At 40.1% G+C, this 7,726-nt stretch overlaps 1 long non-coding RNA gene across 1 annotated transcript; it reads left to right on the forward strand.

Annotated features, from left to right (window-relative positions):
• The first annotated feature begins 5,651 nt into the window (after positions 1 to 5,651).
• LOC137469601 (uncharacterized) lies at positions 5,652 to 7,425 on the forward strand. Its single transcript, XR_010996606.1, has 2 exons — positions 5,652 to 5,929; positions 7,265 to 7,425. It is a non-coding gene; the product is annotated as an uncharacterized lncRNA (long non-coding RNA).
• Positions 7,426 to 7,726: the final 301 nt, after the last annotated feature.

The following is a 7,726-nucleotide window of genomic DNA, read 5'->3' on the forward strand; positions in this document are numbered from 1 at the left end:
ATGTAATCCTGGTCAGATCTTACGCCACCATCTTGATGCCAGATATTGTGTTGGCTCATGTTGTTTGTTACAATGTGTTTGGCTCCTTAATTTCCCCCCCCCCCCAAAGGATTTGAAATTTGATCCATGTTTGTCTTTCTGGTTCTTGGTTTTTCTGTTGGAGAGCTCTGAAATCTCCATGTCTGGCATCTGTGGAAGGCTCTTGTCCTTCCTCTTGTATGTTCCAGCTGGGCTAGGTAATTTCCTCTGTTTCACAAATTCTAGTTGTTTTGTTAGCATTTAACCCAAGTCTTCCAGCTTTCCAGTCTCATGTTCCTGATCCAAATTGCCTTGCTTCGTCTGAGTCAACTGTTCACAACAGTCAGCCTGAGATCAGTCAACCTCCTCCTGTCTTTTACCCTCTTTACCTACCTTCTAATGAAAAGAGGGGTTTTTTAAAATGCTTAACTCCTGCATTTTTACATTTTGTAATACCCTTTCATGATTCATAACCCTGGTTTAATGGAACAGTATCAAAGGTACAAAGTGCTTCAGCTCCTTGCCAGAAACAAAGCCAGAACCTGGCCAGTTTCCATTTTGCTGCAGCTGTAATATTGTTACAGTCATTATCTTTCAAGTACCTGGGTGAGATAATTTTGTAACAAGAAAGGTAAAATAGCTCTTATTAGCCTGAGTTTTTGCAAATACCTCTCTGATTTCTCCTCTCAGATGAAGGTCAAAAATTTCCCTGCTTATCCTCTATATTTCCCGACATTTTCAGCATTTAGGGACCAATATGCAGCTTCTCTGTCCCGCTCAGACATTTTCTTGGTTTCTTCTCTTCACTACAGTGTTTGCTCAGTGATGACTCACAACAAAAAACGATGAAAGAGGTAAACCTGTTTGTTTCCCAGCCTTCTAAAAGTGCAGTTATCCACCCCAACAGGAAATTCAAGACTTCTTTGTGAATGAATGTTACAGAGTTATAGCAGCAAGAGAAGCCACAGTGCCATAGCCTGGCACGTATGCAAGGTGACTTGCATAAGCTAAATAAATTAGATTGAGTGGCAGTAAAAATCTTCCCTGAATTAAATACACTGAAGAGAGAAAGCATTTACAGGCTGTGCTGTGAGGAACCCGAAAAGATTTTTCTCCTCCTCCTGTGCCCTAAAACCTGTGCACTGACTCCTGGAAGGAGCTCACACAGGAATCCTCTCACCAGGTCCCTACTAAACCCTAATAGGTTAGAAAGGTGATGTTTTCAGACTTTAAGTGTTACTAAATGAGACAATATTAACAGTATTACTACTTGGTAGTTGCTTAGTAACATGGGAAAACACAGATGTTCCAGCTGTGTTTTTAAGACACCTCACACACAGCAAGGCCTGAATATCGAGGCATGCTGTAGAAATAACTGGAATCTCCCTCATCTGTCGAAATGCATGTAGAGGATTGGGATCAGCAGAGCTCATTGAAGCTGATGTGTGCATTTCAGGATTTTACACCTACCCTTTGACTTCAGGGTTACAGTGTTGACTCAGCCTCTAGTTTACTTCCTCTCGGATTTCCCCATCTTCAGATTTTGTTTCCTCTATCTATTGTAGGAGTGAAATGTTACAAAACAGGCATTGAGATCCCTTTATAAACATTGCTTTTGAGTAAAATTACGGATTAACATAACGTCATTAAAAACAGTTTTATTGATTATTAGTTGGCAATAACTGAGATATTAAACTTTTTTTTTTTTGAGTATTGACACTGATTTCTTGTTCATGGTTCTAAGACATATAAGATCTTGATTCTGTGCTATTGACAGCTCTTTGGCAACACTCTCTTCAGGATCATGCACCTTACCATGAATATTCCTTTCTTGAAATCTGCTTCATGATCCATTACTTTAGAGTAACAATAGTCAGAATTATTTAATATTCAAGAAATAATCACTAGAAAAGTTATGAGTTTCTGTTTCCTCACTTCTGGATGAGATATGGAGAATGATGAAAGAAAATTTGAAGCATCTCCTTTAATATGGAGCAGCCAGGAGAAGAAGGTATTGGGGTGCTGATGAATAAGAATCTCGACATGGGCAATGTGTGCTTGTAGCCCAGAAGGCCAAGCATATCCTGGGCTGCACCAAAAGCAGCATGGTCAGCAGGTCAAGGGAGGTGATTCTGTCCCTCTGCTCTGCTCAGATCCCAGCTGGAGCGCTGCATCCAGCTCTGGGTCCCCAAGGTAAGGGTGCTGGGGCAAGTACAGAGGAGTACTACAAATGTGATCTAATGGCTGGAGCATCTCTTCTATGAAGACAGGCTCACAGAGTTGGGGCTTCTCAGCCTTGAGGAGAAAAGGCTCCAGAGAGACCATGTAGTGGCCTCCCAGTACCTAAAAGGGGGTACAAGAGAGCTGGAGAGGGACTTTTTACAAGGGCCTGAAGTTATAGGACAAAGGTGTGGCTTTAAACTGGAGGAGGAGGGTAGATTTAGATTAGATTTGAGAATGAAATTCTTCTTTCTGAGGCTGGTGAGGCACTGGAACAGGTTGCCCAGAGACCTTGTGGTCACTCCGTTCCTGGGAGTATTCAAGGTCAGACTGGATGGGACTCTGAGCAACCTGGTCTAGTAAAAGGTGTCCCTGCTCTTGTCAGGTGATTGGAACTTGATGATCTTTAAGGTCACTTCCAACCCAAACTATTCTATGATTCTAATATTCACAAATACCAAAATCACACTTTGAGGGTTTCAGCTGCTTTGTCTATTTCATTAATAAATCCTTACATGACTGTCACTGAGTGACAACCTTGTGGGGAAGGAGAGGCAGAGCAACTTGCCTGTGGCAGCACAAGTCATGGGTGGAATGAGGATGATGAGACAGGATTTCCTGCCTCCCAAATCTCTTCAGGTTCTTCCAGATCAGGCTGCCTCCCAAGCAGGTAATTACATGCATATCAGTCATACCTCTTATAATTTTCTTATCTTTATTTATGAGCGGTGATTCTCCTACTTAACTCAATTGTACTTCACTGCATTAATTAGCTGTACTTAACAAAACAACTCGGAGAAGTATTTCATTAGTGTGCTCATGAAGTCAGTTCCAAGAGAGGTAACTAAGTTTTTAACAAGGCTAGACAAAAAAAAAAACCAAAAAAAAAACCAAAAAAAAAAAAACCCAAAACAAAGCCCAATTACAAAATATTTGAAAGTGCTTATTTCTCTGCCAATCAAATGTTTTAAAGACACTTAATCACCCACAACTCTGAGGCTGTATTAGTTGCAAGGCAAATTATATCTGCACATATTGTTTATGTTCAGGAAAGAGATTTGCATGCCTAAACAAAATGAACTTTAACAGAGTTTAAAAAACTCACACATTTTGTAAGTGAGATGTTTTTTGTATAAAGTGTTAAGAGGAAGCTATATCTTTTCTTAGTTTTGGAGGAGGAAGAGGGCAAATTCTCAAATGCAATTAAGAGATTTTGGTTCAAGGCAATTAATGGATGGAGCTATATTTTTTTAATCCATCTAATGATCTACATCAAATATATGAGACTTTCAACTCTGAAATTAATTTTGACAGGTGGGGAGAGAATGGCTGTTTTGAAAGCAATCTTGCCTACACTTTAAAGAAACTGTTGGCCGATTTAATTAGACTTGTATTGTTTCATTTTCCACGCCATTGAACAATTCTGCTCTCTGTTCCAGTCATGCAGTATTTTGACCTGTGAGGCTGGTGGGTTTGTTTCAAAAGTACCTCATCCTTTTGACATTTTATCCAAACTGAATTGCTTCACAGAATCACAGAAAGAATTATAGAATATTCTGAGTTGGAAAGGATCCAGAATGATCCTTGAGTTAAACTCTTAAGTGCACAGGCCCTATGGGCACCTTCAGTGTTTCTGAAGAGTTCTTGCCTCTCTGTCTCCATTTCAGAAGGGGCACACAGAAAGCAGGATGTCAGCTGTGCACACCAAGACAATGGCTAGATTATATTGCCCAGAATACCTAGAGAAGTGAACATAAAGTCTGAGCACAGAGTTTCTGCATGCATAGGCTATTTTTAATGTACACAGCCACAATTAATTTCTTAAAATTAATAATTTTCTGGTCTGCTGCTTCTGACTCTTCATCTCCCCAAAGGAGAGCTGTGTCAGTTAGCTGTGTTTTGACATCACTATCAGTTTGCCCAAGAATTTCAAGAGAACAAAACAGAATCATTACTCTAACCTTTCATAGCTGGTCTGAGTAAGAGAGCATTGCTACTTTTACAAAATAAGAGTAGTAATGCTTTATAATTATTATTTTTGGTACAATTGTTTGCATAGGTAAAGTAGGGCAGAGGTGACCCTACAAAATACTGCTAATTGCATTTCCCAAAACATATGAGTAAGCCTCCAGAGATAATAAAGTGCCTTTTATTTGCTTTGGTGTTTTCTTTCTGAATCTCTGGGTCCAACTTGCATCACATTTTCCAAAACTTTCTTTGCAATGTCAAGGCCTCAAAGCCTTTCCTTTGGAAACATAAAAGTAGGAATTCTCTGAAAATATCTGGATTTCACAAAAAAGAAGATCACAGAAGGTATTAAATCTCATAATAAAGTTACAGGATGTTGTAATACATCTGGGCTGCTTTTCTATTTTGCAGTGCCTGCAGTACTAAGGTAGAATGGCAAAGGCAGGTACTGAAACACATGCTGCTACCAGCTTGTTCATTCTTGTTCTCCAAACAAATACTTCTATGCTTCAGGGCTGTAAGCTGTGATGAGCAACATATATGCATGTGTGTATATGTGTATGTGAATACACACACACACACACACACACACACACGTGTATCAAAACAAAATCTAAAATCACATTAACATGAGAGGAGAATCAAACCTTTACCTTTGCATAATTTTTGAGTACTTGTCTACACAAAGGACAGCCAAAACTGAGAAGGAAGTACAATGTGCACATAACCTAGTCATGGGGCTAATGGACAAGGAGAAATTCTCATTTAACCATCCAAGACGTTGACATGGGATGCAGAAATTACCCCATCTGAGTGCTATATTCATGGGTCATGTGCTGTAAGTCATGAAATAGCTGAGCAGGACAGCAGCACTGGGTTTTACTCCTGTGCAAGGTGACATTTCTCTTGGAGGTGGTATTGATGGAGGTCATGGTGGATGGGGTGAGTAAGCACTTTAGCCTCACAATTGATTTCCACTTGTAAACTTGGGCTGGAAAGCAGCCTCTTTACCATCACTGCCTTGTTCCCAGCATCTTCTTGGTTGGTGAGCACAAGTTAGGAAAAATTCTTTAAATGTGTTTACATGAAGGAAAAGCCTGAAGCGAGGAGTGCTAGAAAGATGCTGTGCACCAAGTGACAGTATTGAGACTCTTGCTGGTGTTTTGTGTGCAAAAGTTATTCTATGCTAAATTATGCTAAACCTCAAGACAGCTTTTCTTGTGAAATAGGAAAGTCCATGCAGAGGGCAGATATTAAATAATTATTAAACTCTAATTATGTCTCATAGCTATTGCACAAGACTTTCCACACAGGAAGCATTAAAAAAAAAGTCACTTGACATAGGAGGAGAGTGGGTGAGGCATTTGTCCCCTGGCACTTAAGGCATAGAGCATAGAATCATAAAATCATAGAATCATAGAGTCATAGAATCATAGAGTGTCCCTAAGTGCCACATCTACCTGTCTTTTAAATACCTCTAGTGACTCAACCACTTCTCTGGCTAGCCTGCTGCAATGGTTGACAACCCTTTCTGTGGAGAAAATTTTCCTAATAGCCAACCTATATGTTTCTTCTACCAGCTGTGCTGTGCTGCTGGCAGCCATCTCCAGAGAGATTGTAACAACCTGCTGCAGGGGAGCAAGGGAGAACAGTAATATTACTTATGTAATAACCCATGACGGCACTCAGGATGAACTGTTCTGTGACCTTCCCCAGCACTGAGGTCAGGCCTGTAGTTCCCCAGATCCTCCTTCCAGCCCTTCTTAGATGGGTGTTACATTTAGTAATTAGGGCATCCCATTTGCTGACTTCCAGTCAACTAGCACCTCTCCACTGAGCCAGGGCTAGTGGTAAATGCTGGAAAATGGCTTGGTGACAAGTTCCACCAAATCCCTTGGTGCCCTTGGGTGGATCCCGTCCGGCCCCATAGACCTATCCATATCTAAAGTGGTAAAAGCATCTGAGGTCACACCTCCATTTTCATTCTTTTGAGCCCACACTATTTAATTAGGGTTCCCTGTTGCCACAGAGCAGCAGGGCTGATTGAAAGACCAGGTACCTGTGCAAAGAAACTGTGACAGAGTCGTATTAGCAGCCTGCTCCCTCATGTTTGGGCAGTGGGAATATGCAGAACAAATTAGTCAAATTGTGAGCACTGTCACAGCAGGAAAGAGATGAAATAATCCCTGTTGGGTCTGAAGACTGATTATGAAATCTGTTGGTAAAGATTCCTAGGCCTAGAAGTGATTTATCAGTCAGGCTACCCCATTTTGTTATACTGTGAATAAAAACCAAGACACTCATTTGTACACTGTGATTTAAGGGGGAAGGGCTATTGGTCAATAAAGCTTTGTGGGAGACAGGAACATCTGTTGTTTAATCATCTTGTCAAATAGGCCAAAATCTAGAGCTTCTTTGAAACATACTTTTTTCTTTCTTTTCTTTTTTTTTTTTTTGGTTGGTTAACTTATTATTTGTAAATATATTCAAATTTCTTTCATTCCTCAGATCTGTGGGAAAGCCAGGAGGGGTGCTGACAGAGGGACCATAATTGCTGTGGTTTAGCCAAGACAATATTAGCACCTGGATTTTGGCAATGTTTTCTGGTTTTTTCTCATGAATTCAGCTTACCTATTAAATGTGACAACACAGGAAAGAGAAAATACCCCACCTTTACCTCTACCCAGTGTGAAAGTCTATATGATTTTTTTTTCTCCACACTCTAATTAAATCCTTGAAGTACTTAATTCTGCAGTGACTAATCTACTACCCCTTTGGATCTCAGTTATGTTCTCAAAGTCTGAAACATTCTTATCTTGAATCCAGGCCAATGTCTTTTTAATTATGGCTATGTCTGTGAAGATCATCTTTGTTGTTACTATATCTGCAAGACAAAATGAAGAAACCAAATACGTGATGAAAGACACACACCTTTTCTAATTTTCCACGTCAATAGTGTTTCTCAGGCCCCACCCCACATTCTTACCATAGCTGGTTGCTCAATGTCACTTGAATTAAGTGATCCACTTACTGATTTTCTTCCTTGTGCTTCTTTGAGAGAAGGGAGAAGCCAAGTTTCATGCTCCCTGGATTTATAAAGTATTAGCCCCTTACTTGCAAAGAACCTTGGAATTCCTTAAGAGTGCTAGTAGTAATCACCCAAACACTGGTGAATCATCAAATTTCAGTTCAAAGTCTATAAAATCGAGTTTTAAATTATATTAGGATTTTTTTCTAGCATAGCACAATGAGACCTCTTCCCCTTTTCTGCTCATTTCAGAGAAGAGCTCATTCTCATAGGCTGAAGCTGCTGATAGGGCTTTTTAGCATGTGCCATTACTATGACATAGTCAGTGATCAGCCCAGGTTTTCATTAAGCATTTTCTATGACAGAAGTACCAATAGTAGACAAAATTACTTTTTAAACTGTGGGGTTTTTTTGCTGGAGCAGTTCCCTGATCTCTTCAGCAGCCTCCCAGCACCTCCTTAGTTTAGCTCGCAGACTATGGATTGTGTGTAC

Source organism: Anomalospiza imberbis, chromosome 2, assembly GCF_031753505.1.
Source record: "Anomalospiza imberbis isolate Cuckoo-Finch-1a 21T00152 chromosome 2, ASM3175350v1, whole genome shotgun sequence".
Taxonomy (NCBI): domain Eukaryota; kingdom Metazoa; phylum Chordata; class Aves; order Passeriformes; family Viduidae; genus Anomalospiza; species Anomalospiza imberbis.